Source organism: Miscanthus floridulus, chromosome 2, assembly GCF_019320115.1.
Source record: "Miscanthus floridulus cultivar M001 chromosome 2, ASM1932011v1, whole genome shotgun sequence".
Taxonomy (NCBI): Eukaryota; Viridiplantae; Streptophyta; class Magnoliopsida; order Poales; family Poaceae; genus Miscanthus; species Miscanthus floridulus.
This window is the reverse complement of record NC_089581.1, coordinates 138004295-138022094: the sequence shown is the minus strand read 5'-3', so window position 1 is coordinate 138022094 and position 17800 is coordinate 138004295. Positions and strand designations below refer to the sequence as shown.

At 40.7% G+C, this 17800-nt stretch overlaps 1 pseudogene; it reads left to right on the top strand.

Annotated features, from left to right (window-relative positions):
• LOC136530898 (protein ALWAYS EARLY 3-like) overlaps positions 1 to 17800 on the top strand; it is a 29602-nt pseudogene that overhangs the window by 3002 nt on the left and 8800 nt on the right.

Below are 17800 nucleotides of genomic sequence, written 5' to 3'. Positions count from 1 at the left end.
TTTTTTGTTTACGTCACCACACAAGCTAATAGATTCTTGGGAACTTGTAGGTTTCCTATTTCAATACTGGTTTTCCTGTTTTCCTCAATTTGTGCAGGTTTCTTTTTCACTGTTACTAGATTCTAGCACTTACAAACCTGCTCAAAATACTACTAGTATGTAATTAATTATCTAATCCAAAATCTGCTGTTTTTTCTCTGGTTTTCTAGGCAACAAATCTCGGTTAATCTTATTTCTTCAAAGCACTCGACTAGGCAATCCGATCAAGTGTTGAAGAAAAATCGCAAAGGTAATTGTGTACAAATATCTCCATCTTATAGATGATGGGTTGTTGCTACAATATGTTGATCTGAGCTTGCAACTTTTGTCTAATTATTGTCTCATCCTGCAGTATATATGTTAATGCAGTAGATTCAGAATTATGTATAACTTTAGATGAATTAGTTTGATAAACTAGTTGACATTTATTAATTAGTTATCGAAACAAATTTTGTTCTTACACCATTCATGTGAAATATGGTGTAGATGGATGCAAATCAACTGCGAAGGTCTTTAATTATTAGAGCAGTTCTGCTGCTACATTTTATTATATCCTAATAGTAAGGAGGATAAGAATGAAAAGGACAAGAATCTCGTATTCCCCAATGAGTGATATGGAAGCAAGCAGAGATGATTACCTTTCTAATATCTATCATAAAGACGATATGAGTTGTTTGCGCATGCTGAGAATGAGGAGAGCACCATTCTTTTTGCTATGTGATACACTGAAACAAAAGAGGGCTTCTTTCTGGTACTATCCAATGTTGCGTCGAGGAACAAGTAGCAATGTTCCTTCACACATGTGGCCACAATGAGAGGAATACTGCAATATCCAAAAACTTCAAGAGATCGGGAGAGCCGTTACTTTAAGTCAGTACTACGTGCTATAGGTGAACTTCGTGATGACCTTATTAGGCCTCCATCTCTTGAAACCCCAGCCAAAATGCTTGAAAATCCCTGGTGGTATCCTTACTTTGAGGTATGATCTTGGTACACTGTGGTAATGTTTTTGAGTTGTCTATATGGATGTCCATTTGACCATATTTTTTAATTGAAAAATCATGATGTAGAATTGTATTGGAGCAATAGATGGTACTCACATACGAGCTAGTGTCCTCAAGTCCCGTGAGGCGGCTTTCCGGGGCAGAAAGAGTTCTACAACCCAAAATGTGTTGGCTGCCGTAGACTTTGACCTTCGCTTTACATACGTGTTGGCTGGTTGGGAGGGTTCCGTGTATGTGTTGGCTAGTAGCTGATGGCAATAGGGTGGCCAAAGGCTTCAAGAACTCCCACTACAATCGGTGTGCTAAAGTGGTGAATAAAAGATTTCATGTGAATTTTAATGGTAGTCAAATTTCCAATCACCTTAAGACTTGGAGAACTCGCTGGAACACCATTGTGACCCTCAACAAACTCAGCTCAGCACATTTTATTAATGATGAAACTGGAACTATAATGCTAGATGAGGAGAACTACTTGGCTCGTGTCCAGGTGTGTATTATCAGCCCACACTCCTTTCCCTCAATAGTCACTATCACACCAAAATCAGAAACGTTGTTATTAAAGAAACATCAGAAACGGTCACTGAAAGTAGCAGCCTCTTGTGTCCAGGTGTGTATTATCTAGCTCCAGTCATGCATGTATGCAAGTTTTTGCATATTTGTCTTGTGCCTGTGCGGACGGTCACTGAAACTAGGAGCCTCTTGACGTTCCCAAAAAAGAAATAGAGCCTTTTGTTATTATTACTCCATAGACCATACAAACTGGAATGCCATTCAGTCGTTCACCCTTTGTTTTTGTTTATATCTTTGTGTGGTTCCAATTCTTTTCTGGTTGCTGGTTTGGTAAAATAGCAGCCCTTGTTCACATCTACAACAACAACAACAACAAAGCCTTTTAGTCCCAAGCAAGTTGGGGTAGGCTAGAGTTGAAACCCAACATGAGCCCCTAGTCACGGTTCGAGGGTTGGGGTTGGCGTGAAGCGAGGCAGTAGGGTCTTAGTAGGAGAGGACTTGATCCTCAACAACAGGCGAGGAAGGGAATCGTAGGGCAGGAGATTAGAATCCTCGGAGGCGGTCCCTGCCGGAGCGAAGACGCGGTTGCCCCGGTCGCCACTCATATTGGGGTCATGTCGTTGCCTCCCGTCGCAAGCGAGGGAGCTCGAGGCCACGACCAGCATGATTGTGAACCCCCTTCCAGCGAGTGGTAGATCCGTGGGCGAGGGAAGCGAGAAGGGAGGTGCGGGAGATTTGGGAGAACAGAACACTTGTGCAAGCCAAGGGGAGCGGAGAGGTGGGAGGAGGGAGAGGTAGGAGGCAGTGACCGAGGTGCACGCGTGCAGATGTCGGCGCGCCGCGTCGGAGATGGAGGGGCTCCTGGCAGGCGAAGTGGTGGTGACTGGTGAGCCTAGGAGGGGGAGAGGAGGGTGTTTGGAAATGGCGAGGGAGGGAGTAGAGACAGTTTGCGGTCGCTAGAGGTAGAGGGATTGGGGAGAGCGAAATGGGGAAATTGCATCGAGCTGCTTTGCTGTATGCATTTGAGTTCTTTTTGCACTCGTAGTCGGAGGAGAGGAGGTTGCGATTTTTAGCCCATGGGTTGGGTCGTGACTGTACCTTGCTCGGGAACCCATCCAGTTAGAGGAGAGGAGGATGCGATTTTTAGCCCATGGGTTGGGCCGTGACTGGGCGAAAAATCGCATCCTCCTCTCCTCCGACTGCGAGTGCAAAAAGCCTTCGTGGGCTCTCAGGGCAAGGTACGCTCACGGCCCAACCCATAGGCTAAAAATCGCATCCTCCTCTCCTCCGACTGCGAGTGCAAAAAGAACCCGAACGCGTACAACATAGTAGCTCGATGCGATTTCCCCATTTCTCTTTTCCCCTTCCCTCTACCTCTAACGACTGTGACCTGTCTCTCCTCCCTCCCTTGCCATTTCCCAACACCCTCCCCTCCCCTCCTTCTAGTCGCACCACCACTCCGCCAGTCACCCTCCATCTCTGGTGTGGCGCGCCGACGTTTGCACGCACGTGCCTCGGTCACTCGCTCCTCTCCCTACTCCCACCTCTCCGCTCCCCTTGGCGCGCACTAGTGTTCTGTTCCCTCCAATCTCCTGCGCCTCCCTTCCCGCTTTTCCTGCCTGCGGATCTACCACTCACCGGAGGGGGGTTCGTAATCACGCTGGTCGTGGCTTCGATCTCCCTCGCTTCCTTACGGGAGGAAACAACACGACCTCGATTCGAGTGGCAACCGGTGGAACCGCGTCTTTGTTCCGGCGGGGGCATCTCCGGGGACTCCACTCTCTGGCCCCGCGATTCCCTTCCTCGCCTGCTGCTGAGGATCAAGTCCTCTCCTAGTAAGACCCTACTGCCTCGCTTCACGCCCACCCCAACCCTCGGTTGTGTGCCGTGGCGTGGGATACCCAAATTCATGGTTGCTTGTTTGTTTAGGACCGCAACTGGTTTTTGTTCAAGACAATTGAGGTTCGCATTATGGGGATAAGGATAATGCATTTTTTTCCTACTTGCTTTGCAAGGCAGCGCTACTGATATCTTCTGTTACTGCTGCGGCGTATTTTTTGTAGGAAGCATTGTGCTGTGCATTTTAGCTTCTAGCAGTTACAACCGAGTTTGTTGGCACCTGCTTTAGGCTTGTGCTTTAAGTAGTTGTGCTTAGATTCTTGGAATTCAAATGGCATCCTAACCTATCTTGCCGTGTCTCCTTATAGAGCGTTACATGGAAGTCCCTAAATGACATACCCTGTTAGAATAACGTATTGCTAAAAATTACTCCTTCAAAATATAGCTGCTGTTGGATTTTGAAATAGTATGCCAGTCAATGCTATTAGATATCATTGTTTTGATTCCGAGTGTGTTGTGTAAGGGCTCTTACCCCTTTTTTCTTAATATAATCATACGCAGCTCTCCTGCGTTTTTGAGAAAAAAATGCTATTGGATATCGTTAGGATTAGGCAGATTCATCCTTGGGACATTCTCACCACACTAGAAGATACTAGGGATAGCTCAATGCTTAAATCATGGTAATCAATTAAGGACCACCAGGTTTTTCTTCTGGCATGTTGAAAAGCACCAAAGCTCCAACTTGTTCTATAATATATTATACTCATTTCTGGTCTCGTTCAACATGTTACATAGCCCCAGAATAATATTGCATCTTTAATGTTTAGTAGCATTGATATACACTCCATGCTGCTTGTATCTTTGGTCTGTCCATGCTGAAACTGAACTCAAAGTTCACTGAAAATAAAATTACTTAGGACAGTATGATGGATTAGGGTCCAAATGAAATGAGAATTTTTTTTAGCATCATGTCATCACCTTCTGCAGGAATTATGAAGTTTATTATGAAAAAGCATCCTTTAATTTGTATTTTGGGAATAATGGGGCATCATATATATATTGAGTGCTTGAGCCACATGGTTGTCCTAATTCTTAAATAAAAAAATGGAGATGGTTTGCAATAGCATCCACCTGTTCTAGATTTTTTGAGCTATTGATGAAAGGAAAGTGCTTATTGCTTCAGTGACCATAAATAGGATAGGATGTGTGAATTTTCATGGTTCAACAATATTCAAAGCCTTCCAAGCATGGGTATCTTCCCCTTTTGATGTTTTAACTTATACATAGCCATCTACTGATTGTTAGTCCTGAGAATTAATGCGTCAAATATTATACTACTTACCATGAAATACACACCCCCCCCCCCCCCCCCAACACACACACCTGACCATTAAGATGCATAACAATAACAATTTCCAAATAATGTTTAGAAATGGTTGGCGATAATGTGAAACAAGCCAAACATTGACAATATAATACTTCAAAGGTTTTATTGTACCAATCTTTGTGGACGATGCGATATTCATATGCTGTTAATAGAGGTTTCTGTTTTGAGTTGCCTGGCAGAGACCCTAGCCATAAAGAAAAGGTATTTACTTGAGCAGATAAGCTGAGATAGTGAGATCAAAGCAGAAAAGTTCTTCCTTTAATGAACATGGTTGCACCAGAGGACATTTTTTCCTTCGTGTCCCCCCATGGGTGACATCACTGCAGCCAACCTTGGCGCTGTCATGGTTTCCAGTTTTCCACCACTCTAGGATGGGCTGTTGCAGCTCTGTGTCCTAGTGGTGTTGGAAGAAGTAACACCATACCTTTGTAGGGCTCTTGACAACTAATTGTTATTGTTATCGTAACAATGGTGAAGTTAGAGGTTTATTTTCCATAATGCAATGAATGCTGAGTGTTAAGAGTATATTTGGTAGTTCGGGATATTGTAACACGGTACTGCCATCTGTATCGGGGAGACGTCTTGACCAAGTCTTGTAGTCTATTTATATCACTATAGGGCTCAATGTGATGCCTCCAATGCATTATACACAGTCCTTCCTGCTTTCACACTAAATCCTTGTGCTATTGGCTTGTAAACTATTTCTCAATGTTAAAAAAAAATCTAAGATATTTGTACATGTAGGCACATACCATCCTACATTGCAATGATTAGAAGATGTGATGGTGGTTTAATTTTTGAGAATTTGTATCAATCTCGAGGCATACATGATTATGGTGATTGTACATGTACGGGAATAGTCTTGTACTCAAATTATTCTATTGACTTTCTCCTTTTCTTTGTTACTGAAGAGCTCAGCAATAAAGTCCAGTGAATTGTGTTTTCAGGTAGTATTAGTGAATAGTGATTTTGAATGGCTTCGGCAAGAAAAGTAAGAAACACGAATAAGCGTTATGCCAAAATCAATGAAGATTGGCAGGATAAAGATACAACAAGTGTACCTAAAAGTAAAGTGCGAGTAAGTACATGTGAAAATCAACATTTTTTCTTCTCACATGCATATTTTTCTTCATTTTTCTTATTCTGCAAAGGATGTAACTTATTTCTCTGTGATTATATGACATGGTAGTATTCTGTGGACTATCAGTTCATAGTTTTTTTTCTAGTCTTATGTTTTCAAGGAAAAATGTGGTTTCAAGCATGGTTTTGGGTGCTGCCATTGATTTAAGTAGTTAGCAGTACCTTCGCTTTGTCATTGATCACTGATAAAAGAAAAACTCATTTGCAGAAGAAAAAGTTATCAGACATGCTTGGGTCTCAGTGGAGCAAAGATGAGCTCGAGCGCTTCTATGGTGCCTACAGAAAATATGGAAAAGATTGGAGAAAGGTCTGTTTTTAATCTTTTATAGACAACTGATACAAGGGAAATGCATCAATATGAGTTGCACTTTCCTACATTCAATATGTTAACCTGAGAAAGTTAATTTATCTACTCTGATACCTATTTCAGTTTAATGATTTTTCATTTCACTTTTTAGGTTGGTGGTGCTATCCGTGATAGAACATCTGACATGGTGAAGGCTCTTTACAATATGAATAAGGTAAATATTGGGCTGGTCATGTTATACACCTGCTCCCATTCCATTTAATAACCTAAATTTCTATAGACCAGTTCAATGGATCAAGGTAGCAATGGTTCGTTTGCTTGGTCTTATATTTTTCTGCCAAATTCACAACTATATTCCTATATACGCTTTATTGTGCTAAATTTATTATGTGGCATATCCAGGCATATTTATCTCTTCCGGAGGGAACAGCAACTGCTGCTGGATTAATTGCAATGATGACCGATCACTACAATATTCTGGTGAGACTATATTTAAGTGGTCAAACACTATAGGGGTTACTATTTCCATATATTCTTCAATTCTTTTCTGTAATATATGAAAAATCGTGTGAATAGACATTTTTCTCCTTATCTGTGTGCATCTTTGTGATCATGGGATTAAGAGTAATAACGTTAGCACTGCCTCAAAAACAGTTGTTTTGCTTCTTATTATATGCAAAATTAGTAATTAGTTCTGCATCACACAAATGCGATCTATTTGTTGCACATGAGTAAATGAATCGAATTGCCTTGCTGGGATCAACTCCTTATGTGATGGGGTAAGTGATTTCAGCAGCTGTGAATTTCATTTCAGAATAATGCTATATGCATCAGTTACATTTATTGAAAATACTCACAAGGAAATCTGTAATGGACTGTAGGATGGAAGTAACAGTGATCGAGAAAGCAATGATTCCCCAAAAGATTCTAGGAGGCTACAGAAGCATGGTCGTGCAAAACTTCAATCTGTGTCTAAGACATCAGATACGCATTATACTGATCTGTTGCAACCTCAGCCTGCTTCATCGAGCTATGGATGCCTTTCTTTGTTGAAGAAAAAACGTTCTGGAGGTAATTTGACATATTCCTATGTACATATGCCTGGTCTTTGTAACAGGACAGGAGTGATGTTTTGTACAACTAGGAAAACATACAAAATCTTTGATATTATATTACCTGGCTATGTGGGAATCTGAGATATACAGAATTGTATGGAACAATGGTTTGGTTCCACAAATGCAATATTATGGGAGCTAGTTCTAGCACGCCAATGAAAATCAGTGTTTTTTTCCCCTCTTGTGTCACTCACCTCGTAGTCAACTTTGAAATGCTTTGGTTGCTATAACTTGGAGTACGCAATTTACTTCGCTCAGAAGAATGCAGGTCCTATTCAATACCAGAATGCAGATAAAACAATTGTGGATTCTATTTAGTTTGTTATGCTCAGCCTGTTAGTCATTTTGGCACTAGGCTTTTAGGCAGCAAAGTATCAGTCAATTGACATCTTGACTGCACAAGCATCTATCTTGAGTTTGGATTTACAATAGTATGGAGTTAGTAGTACCCTAAATCTATGGCTATGCTTCCTATCCTGTTTTTGAAGCCAGTAATATGAATATCTTTTGATGATCATAAATCTGATATAAGACCCTTCAGATAACAATCTGGATGCTAGCTATGATTCTGCCAAGTATCAATCATGCAGATAGCATAATCTTCTATAGTCTTGCGAGATCTCTTTTTGATTTGGTATTACTATTTACTAGGCATTCGAACCATGTCTAATTTTCTTGTTCTTGAACATATCATCTATTTTTTTAATACCGTGAAGTTATTGTCCTTAAATTAATTCTGCAACTTATTCTAGAGCACAAAAAACCAGCTGATTCCTTAATCTGGCTAGTCTTGGTGTCAATATAGTCCCTCTGCACTTTCTTTTTGCAATGAGATTTGTGTCTCTTTCAGCAAATTGAATTTTATCACAATTTCATTTTGTTTTCTTCTTAACCAAGGACCAAGGACACTTGTTTTGCCTCCCTTTTCGTGCCTGTAAAACCTATTCATGTTTGCACCTGATTTATGTGGTTGCATTATCTTCCTTCAATATCAAGAACTTATAATTGCTTGTAAACATGAGCTTTTTACTTAACTGAAGTTAAGAAGTACTTGCTTTTCATCGAATGAATCACCTAGTGCTGCCTTAACATTTTTTTTAAAAAGAGATGATACAACTTTGCTTTCCTCAAATCTTGATAATGGGTTGATGTCTTGAAATCTTTCTAGACCTATTTGTAGGGAACAGGCCACGTGCTGTTGGGAAAAGGACTCCAAGAGTACCTGTTGCAAGCATGTACCATCGAGATGACAGGAGTGCATCAAATAGACAAGCTAAACCTGATGCTAACAATGGTGATGATGAAGGAGCTCATGTAGCTGCGCTTGCTCTGGCGGAGGTATATCAAAGAGGAGGCTCACCTCAGGTTTCCCATACACCTCGGAGATCTGGTGATCATATGTTCCTGTCTCCTGCTAAAAGTAGTGACAAAAAAGTAAGAAACTAGAATTATATGCCTCCACCCATTTTTATCAGTCACTCATTTAGTAAAGTAATTGCATGATCAAGATACCTGTATGGCACTTGCAGAATGCTGATTCAGAGATGGGAAGCTCAAAGCTGCATGGATTTCAGTTGGATGCTGATTACCCTGAAGGTAGCTTGGGAAGTAGGGAAGCCGAGACTGGCGATTATACCAAAGGTGCATCCTATTTGATAGCTAACAAAGGATCTCCATCTAGCAAGCCTCAGAAGAAAGTCAAGAGGCTTCAAAAGAGGAGAAAAAAAGCTGTACGCAAAACGGGTGATCAGTTTGAGGATGATAGAGAGGCTTGTAGTGGTACTGAAGAAGGGTGTAGCATGAAAAAGGCAAAAGAGGAACCAGAGCTGGAGACATTGGGAAGCAAAACTGCATGGCCATGTAGCACATCAAATAAAAGAAGTCGCCAACTCTTTTTTGATGGTATGTTTTCTGTAATTCAGCACTGAAATATCAAAATGACAATACATGTCAGCATTCTCTTTTGTCATGTATGAATTGAAATTGAGCAATGAATTTGTTTAATTTCTTTTCATTGACTGTACTGCACAATATTTTCTCGATTCGTGGAATAGAAATACAAAGAACTAAAGCAAATGTGCCCTATATTATGGAATGAGAATTCCCTTCTAGTGTGAAATGAAAGTTTCAGTGAACAAGCATTTAAAAAGTGTAGGGATACTTCCAATCTGTGGGATGGAGAGAGGAAACCTGTTTTGAGTCATCTTTGTCACGTTCCAAATTCTTTTTAGGATATTGTTTGTCTTATGTGTGTATTGCACTATCATATATAACCCAGGAAACATAAATAGAACTATACATTTTTGTCAGGTATCATACTGATTTTTTCCTGCCATAAATATGTCCCTAAGTGTTTTTTTAGTTTAGTCATTTGGTTTTGGTATACACTCATATGCTCTAATACTTTAGTGTGATGCTTATTTAGTTTTAGGATGATCTGTTGGTTCTTGCTTTCTTTACACATATACAGTAGCTAACCATCAAACCGCCCTTGTTTTGCAGATGAAAGATCAGCTCTAGATGCATTACATACTTTAGCTGATCTATCTGTGAATATCCTACAACCATCTCCAGTTGTTGAATCTGGTTAGTCTTATCTTATACTATATTCAGTTTGTGTTATATTTTAAATACTACGTTCAGTTTGTGCGTTTAAATTCATCTGCCGCTCTTCTGACTAATTTGCATAGAGTTTTGGAATGTTTATACTTTATAGACATATTCAGAGGGATTAAACTTGGTGACTATGCAGTATTTTATCTTTCTTGAATAGCTGGATGGATGGAGTTGCATCAATCAATGCAGCCCCCCCCCCCCCCCCCCCCCCCCCCCCCCCCTCCCACCCTCCCTCCCACAGTCCACACAGACACCCACAAAAAAAGGGAGGTAGGCCCAATTTGGATGGAATATTAACCAGCATCCACATGGTTTGTTCGGACATATAGATGGCCTGTATCCAGGGCAAATATGGATCAGAACCATCTGTCACATCCCCCTGTCCTTCAAATGTTCGCAGTCTGATAATTTAATGGCCACATTTCTGGAATTTTGTACTGTCCCTCAACAAAAGTATCAACTCAATTGATGTCACAAAACATATTGAGCCTAATATACACCATGATGTTCCTTAACTCCATGCATAGTGATGAATATTTTGTGTTGTAATAAGCATAAGCATTGCATGGGAAATCCCACAAAAAATACATAAAAAGTGTGTTGCAAAATTAGCAGCCATCAATATTTTTTAACGATTTTGTTCACCTTTTTTAGTGGTGAAGGAGAATAGAATTGGTGGGATATTGGTTGATGTATTGCATTGGGCCTCATGGGCTGATTATATAGAGTACATAGGACTAACACCCCACGTGGGTAGACAATGTGGTACTATTCCTATTTACTCTAACAAGAGGTGGCTCATCTACTGCTTAGCAGGCACCACACTGCAGCTTGCCTTTCCCTTTTTATGACATTGCTTCTATTAATTATAGTGTTATTAATGGTGCCCCTAATGAATTTTCAGAATCATCAGCACAGATTAAGGATGAAAACAAAGACAATGATTCTGATGGAAAGCCTGGTATACCTGCAGCAGCTGTATCGGTGTATGAGCAGAAAGATAACTCCAAAAGTACATCAAAGAAACTCAAAAGGCAGTCAGAAATGGCAAGCACTGATATGGTTACTAGGAAAAAAGGCAAACTTGCTAAAGATACTAATCATGATGGGAGCATCACTTCTGAAGTAAAGCAGCAAGCTTGTACATGTGGTGTGAAAACAGAAAAAAAGAAGAAATCTTCCATGGGAAAGGTACTTCAACAATTATATATGTTCAACATTTTCTGCAGTAGTGCTTGCGCGATAGTTGAAGGATATAAATTATGTAGTCAAGTTTATAAACTGCAGATAGTATTTTAGGGGATTGGTTTTAGTGTAGTCTATATGCTGGTATTGATTTCTGTATTCTCATATGGTAATTCAATTAGTATTTTAACCATTGCATCTTCGACCTTCGACAATGCCTTTCCATTGGTGAATATGGTGGTCAGGACGGTGATTGGAGAAGTATCCATCTGGTGTGCTGCCAGGGCTAGGGATGTCAGAAACCTGGTCTTGGGATTAGTCTAGTATTTTTTTGCCTTCCCCAGTTTCCATAGTACTAGTGGTTGTCTCTCTCCTGTCCGTGGCATGATTGTTCTAATTAACTAGCGTGTTTGTGTTGTGTTTTAGGTGCTCTGTTACCCTTTTTTTCCCCTGTTTTTGAAATGACATGCCCATGCCATTTGAGAAAAAAAAATTCTACAAGTACTCACAATTTATGTTTGTGGTTGTGTACTATGTGATTTATGTCTTTCTTATATCAAACTAATGTGGATATTTATATAAAATTTGCACACACAGCTTGAAGTATTGGCAGGGCCACAATATCGGCTCTCACTGTGAAAGCACCACTACTGTGTAGTGGCTGCTAGATTCCAAAATGCTATTTTTTTCTTCATACGCAAGAGAACTGCATTTTGCATTAGAAAGAGAATGAAGTTTGTTACATCTGCTCTCGCAGTCGCAGTTTTAGGTTACATACGCCCTTTTTTAATCATGAATGACCATAGCCTACTAGTTACCCTCTACTGGCTCCTAATGTGATGTGGAATTTTAGAGGCCCAACCTTTCGGTGAGATGAGATGCCTTCCAATTGTGAGGGTGACTCACACGTTCCAGGCTACTGACCAAGAGGTTCCAATAGCCTAGCAACCGCTGAACCAACCCTTGAGATGTTATCAGCCTAGCCAAAACCAAGCTGACCTGACCACTAGGATCTGTTCCTGCAAGAAATGGAAGAAAACCAGCAAGAACAAGGTGCAAGCAATCTGAAATTGCAAGTATGTAGTGAAATATTAAGATGGGGCTTTGAGTAGAGGTTGGTCTGTTGGTCTAACCGACACAAGAGACAACACAAGCAGTAGTTTCCAAAGGAACTGAACTAAAACAAAACCCAACTCTTACATATGGAGGTACCCCTCCTTTTATAGCCAAAATGGCTGCTGCTACAGTGCATGCTACTACAATGTATTGGCAACAGCTAATTCTATTACTACTGTTAATATGGAGGCTGTTCCATGAATCTGGACAGCTAACAAGTAACAAACAAATAGTTTAGCCTACTATACTCTAGCTGGCTGCAAGTGGTGACTGCCTGTGGACAGCCACAAATACAGCACAAAATATCAGCTCAAATATCTTTGTCTTCAACACCAAGGTTCCTGATTAGGAGCACATTTCGATCTCTCTTGTGTAAAATTTGTGAACTGCTGGCCTAGCTTCAAGTGGTGGAATGGATGGTACTATAGCTGTAGGTGGTGTGGTTGTATCTGAAGAAGTGATTTCCTCATCATCCTCCCCTTCTTAGAATGGAGTCGTCCTCGACTCAAGTTCATCTTCATTTCCCATGTATGGCTTTAAATCTGAAACATTAAAGGTGGGACTAGCCCCAAAATCTGTAAGCAGATCCAGTTTATAAGCATATCATTTATCCTCTCTAGTATACGAAAAGGACCATCAGCTCTAGGCATTAACTTTGATTTTCTTAAGTTTGGGAACCTATCCTTTCGCAAATGTAGCCAAACTAGATCTCCAGGTTCAAATGTGATTTCCTTTCTACCTTGACTACCTGTAATTTTATACTTTTCATTCATGTTTGTTTGCTTTAGTAATTTCATGCATTTTCAAGATCAAATCAATTGGTAGCATCAAAGTTTACCTTCTCTGAAGACGGTAGAGGCAATAAATCAATTGGTGCACGAGGCATAAAACCATAAACAACTTGAAAAGGACACATCTTGGTTGTACAATGTACTGAACGATTATAAGCAAATTCTACGTGAGGCAAACATTGCTCCCACATTTTCAAATTCTTCTTTAGAATAGCTCTAAGCATGGTTGATAGAGTACTGATTAACAACTTCAGTTTGGCCATCTGTTTGGGGATGACATGTAGTAGAAAATAGTAACTTTGTCCCCAATTTAGCCCAAAGTGTCCTCCAGAAATGACTCAAAAATTTTGTATCACGATCAGAGACTATTGTATTAGGGACTCCATGTAAGCGAATTATTTCCCTAAAGAATAAATCAGCAATATGTATAGCATCATCACTTTTATGACAAGGTATGAAGTGTGCCATTTTAGAGAACCTATCCACGACAACAAAAATGCTATCCCTCTTCTCTTTGTCCTAGGCAGTCCTAGAACAAAATCCATTGAGATATCCTCCCAAGGAGCACTAGGAATAGGTAGAGGCATGTATAAACCATGTGGGTTAAGATGTGACTTATCTTTTTGACAAGTGGTGCAGCGTGCCACATAGCGCTCGACATCACGTCTCATCTTTGGCCAATAGAAATGGCCGCTTAGCACATCTTCTGTCTTCTTCACACCAAAATGTCCCATTTGTCCACCTCCATGGGCCTCCTGTAACAGCAAAAGACGGACAGAGCTAGCTGAAATGCATAGCTTGTTAGCACGAAATAAAAGTCCATCACTCACAATGTACTTATTCCAGCCCTTTCCTTCCTTGCAGTGCAACATTATTTCTTTAAAATCAGTATCATGCTCATATAGCTCTTTGATAGTTTCCAAACCAAATATTTTATAATCAAGTTGAGATAACATGGTATAACGTCTAGACAATGCATCAACAATGATATTTTCCTTTCCTTTTTTGTGTTTTATGATATAAGGAAAAGATTCAATAAATTCCACCCATTTTGCATGTCTACGATTTAGTTTGTTTTGGCTTCTAATATGTTTGAGAGACTCATGATTGGAATGAATCACAAATTCCTTCGGCCACAAATAATGTTGCCAGGTCTCTAGGGTGCGAACTAAGGCATATAATTCTTTATCATAAGTAGAATAATTTAGATTAGGTCCACTTAATTTCTCACTGAAATAGGTAACAGGCTTACCATCTTGAATTAATACACCTCCAATGCCTATCCCACTAGCATCACATTCGAGTTCAAAAGGTTTACCAAAATCAGGAAGTTGGAGTAGGGGAGCATTGGTGAGTTTCTCTTTGAGGAGGTTGAAGGCATTCTCCTGTGCTGGCCCCCAATGGAAGGAAGCTTCTTTCTTTGTCAACTCATTCAATGGTGCGGCGATGGCACTGAATTCTTGGACAAAACGTCTATAAAATCCGGCAAGTCCAAGAAAGCTCCGTACTTGTGTGATTGTGTTTGGAGTCGGCCAACTCTTGATGGCATCAATCTTGGCTGCATCAACTTCAATTCCCTGCGGGGCCACAACATAGCCAAGAAACGATACTCGATCTGTGCAAAATGTACACTTTTCGAGGTTACCAAACAAACGCGCATCTCTTAAAGCATTAAAAACAGCACGTAAATGCTCAAGATGTTCAGAAAGTGACTTACTATAAATCAAGATATCATCAAAGTATACTACCACGAATTTTTCCAATGAAAGCACGTAGAACTTCGTTCATCAACCGCATAAATATACTAGGTGCATTAGTTAAACCAAAAGGCATGACTAACCACTCATATAAGCCAAATTTAGTTTTAAAAGCTGTTTTCCATTCATCTCCTAATTTCATTCTGATTTGGTGATAACCACTACGCAAGTCAACTTTGGAGAACATTTTAGAACCACTTAATTCATCAAGCATATCATCTAACCTAGGAATAGGGTGACGATATCTAATTGTGATATTATTAATAGCCCTACAATCAACACACATACGCCATGATCCATCTTTTTTTGGAACCAAAATAACCGGAACAGCACAAGGACTAAGGCTTTCACGTATATACCCTTTGTCAAGCAAGTCCTGCACTTGACGTGCAATCTCCTTCGTCTCCTTAGGATTGGTCCTATATGGTGCACGATTGGGTAGGGAAGCACCTGGTATTAGATCAATTTGATGTTCAATTCCTCGGATTGGTGGCAGCCCAGGTGGTATTTCCTTTGGAAACACATCTCCATACTCCTGCAAAAGGTCAGCAACAGCAGGAGGCATAGGAAGAGGCATATCCTCATATGAAAATAATGCTTCTTTGAACATTATAGCAAAGCAAACAGAATTACTTGTTGTCATCTCAATAATTTCAGATTTTGTAGCTAGTAAAACAGGACTTTTCAACATAATTCCATCTTTCTTAGCATTAGGTTCTTTCTTATTATTTGAAGCAAGTTCCTTAGCTATAACTTGATTTTCATTTTTGCTAGTTTCCTTGTTCTCTCTATTAGCTCTTTCTATTTCATCTTTTAGAATAGGTTCAGGAGAGAAGGGCGGGCCTGGTGCAAGCGGTAGAGTCTTACCGCCTGTGACCGGAAGGTCCCGGGTTTGAGTCGCGGTCTCCTCGCATTGCACAGGCGAGGGTAAGGCTTGCCACTGACACCCTTCCCCAGACCCCGCACAGAGCGGGAGCTCTTTGCATTGGGTACGCCCTTTTTTAAGTAGCTTCAGGAGACATAGACAGCAAAGTAATTTTCTTCCCTTTAAACATGAGCGTGTACTGATTGGTTCTACCATGATGCAAGGTCTCTCTATCATGTTGCCATGGTCTTCCTAATAACAAAGAGCATGCTTGCATTGGAACCACATCACAATCAGCATAATCATGATATGAACCAAGTGAAAATTGTATCCTCACAATATGAGTTACCATCAGTTTATCACAACTGTTGAACCATTGAATATAGTAGGGCCTAGGATGTTGTTTTGTGGTTAAGCCAAGCTTCTCAACCATGTCCATGCTTGCCAAGTTGTTACAGCTTCCGCCATCAATGATCACCCGACATGATCGGTTGTTGATGACAAATTTAGTTTGGAACAGATTGTGGCGTTGGCTCTGTTCAGCTTGTTCCATTTGCACGCTAAGCACACGCTATACAATGAGACTCAAATACTTATCTGCTGATTCAGCACCATACTGCTCTTTCTCTTCCTCTTCCTCATTATCTTAATGATTACCTACAGGGTCAGTTGCAAGCATAGTATATTCTTCCTCAATATCACTAGCTGACGTGAACTCACCATTGTCATTGATTAGAAGAGCTCGCTTGCTAGGACAGTCCCGCATCATGTGTCCATAGCCCTTACAGCGATGGCATTGTGTATCTCGTGATCTTCCTGATGAATTAACTGAAGAGGAACTTGGGGCAGGGGCTGGTGCTGGGCTCTTGTTTGCCTCAGGTGCACGTGTAGGTGTAGTAGAGGAAGTAGGCTGCACACGGTTGTTGGAGAAGCTTGGTGCAGGTGTGCGGCTGGAGGAAGTTGCGGACGTCTTTGCTTGCCTTTGATTTGGCCAACCTGTAGAAATAACCCTAGAAGGGCCCCTTGTCCTTTGCCGGTCCTGTACTTCTCTTTCAGCTTTACAAGCAAGGTGAAATAAACGAGTGATAGAATTATATTCTTTATAATCAAGTATGGTCTGAATTTCCCTGTTAAGCCCCCCAAAAAATCTAGCCATCTTAGCTTCCGGTGTTTCTTCTAACCCACAACGTAGCATACCAATTTGCAATTCCTGATAATATTCTTCTACAGTGTTTTTACCTTGTTTCAAGCATTGCAATTTATTTAATAAATCACGAGAATAATATAATATGAAGGTACAAAACGGGCTCTCATAACTCTCTTCATACCCTCCCAGGTAGTAGGAACATCCCTATTTGTACGGCAGTATTCTTGCCACCAAATAGATGCAAAATCAGTAAACTCACTAGTGGCAGCTCTAATTCTTTTATTATCAGGGATATCATAACACTCAAATTTCTGTTCTATGGCCATTTCCCAAGTGAGATATGCATCAGGATCATATTTACCAGCAAAAAGAGGTATTGAAAATTTTATTTTCAGTAGAGGATCATCACGGTCTCGTACCTCTCGGCGGCGGTGGTGGCGTCGATGCGCATGGTCACTATTTGTATTAACCACATCATCTAGTTCAGTATCTGCAGCGTAGTCATCAATAGCAGCAGTAGCACGAGATGTTGTGGCAGAAGATAATTGTGCTTGTTCAAGCTGCACTATGCGAGAGTGGAGGGCTGTGATGATTGTGCTGGTGCTGTTCAAAGCCTCTCTGGTCTTGTTCACCACTTTTGTGATGTTTTCAGTATGTTCATTTAGCAAGCGTGCCAAGTAATCCCTGGTTGCTTGTGTCTTTGGTGCGAGGGGTTCGGCTTTCTCACCTTGTTCACCTGCCATTGTTAGCAGCAAACAACAAACAATACAACAAGATTATATGTGCCTACCAACGACTAGGATATGGAAAGTGGAAATTCAAAGGCACTCACACTCAAACTCTTACCAAGTACTTAGAGGTTCTTACCAAAATCAGCAGGTGGTGCAACTGGCAGCTGGGTCAGCCTCCAACGATCTTTAGGGTTGAGTTCAGCCAATGCAAGCTTATGTTACCTGAATGGCCAGTAGAGAGTGTAGCTAGG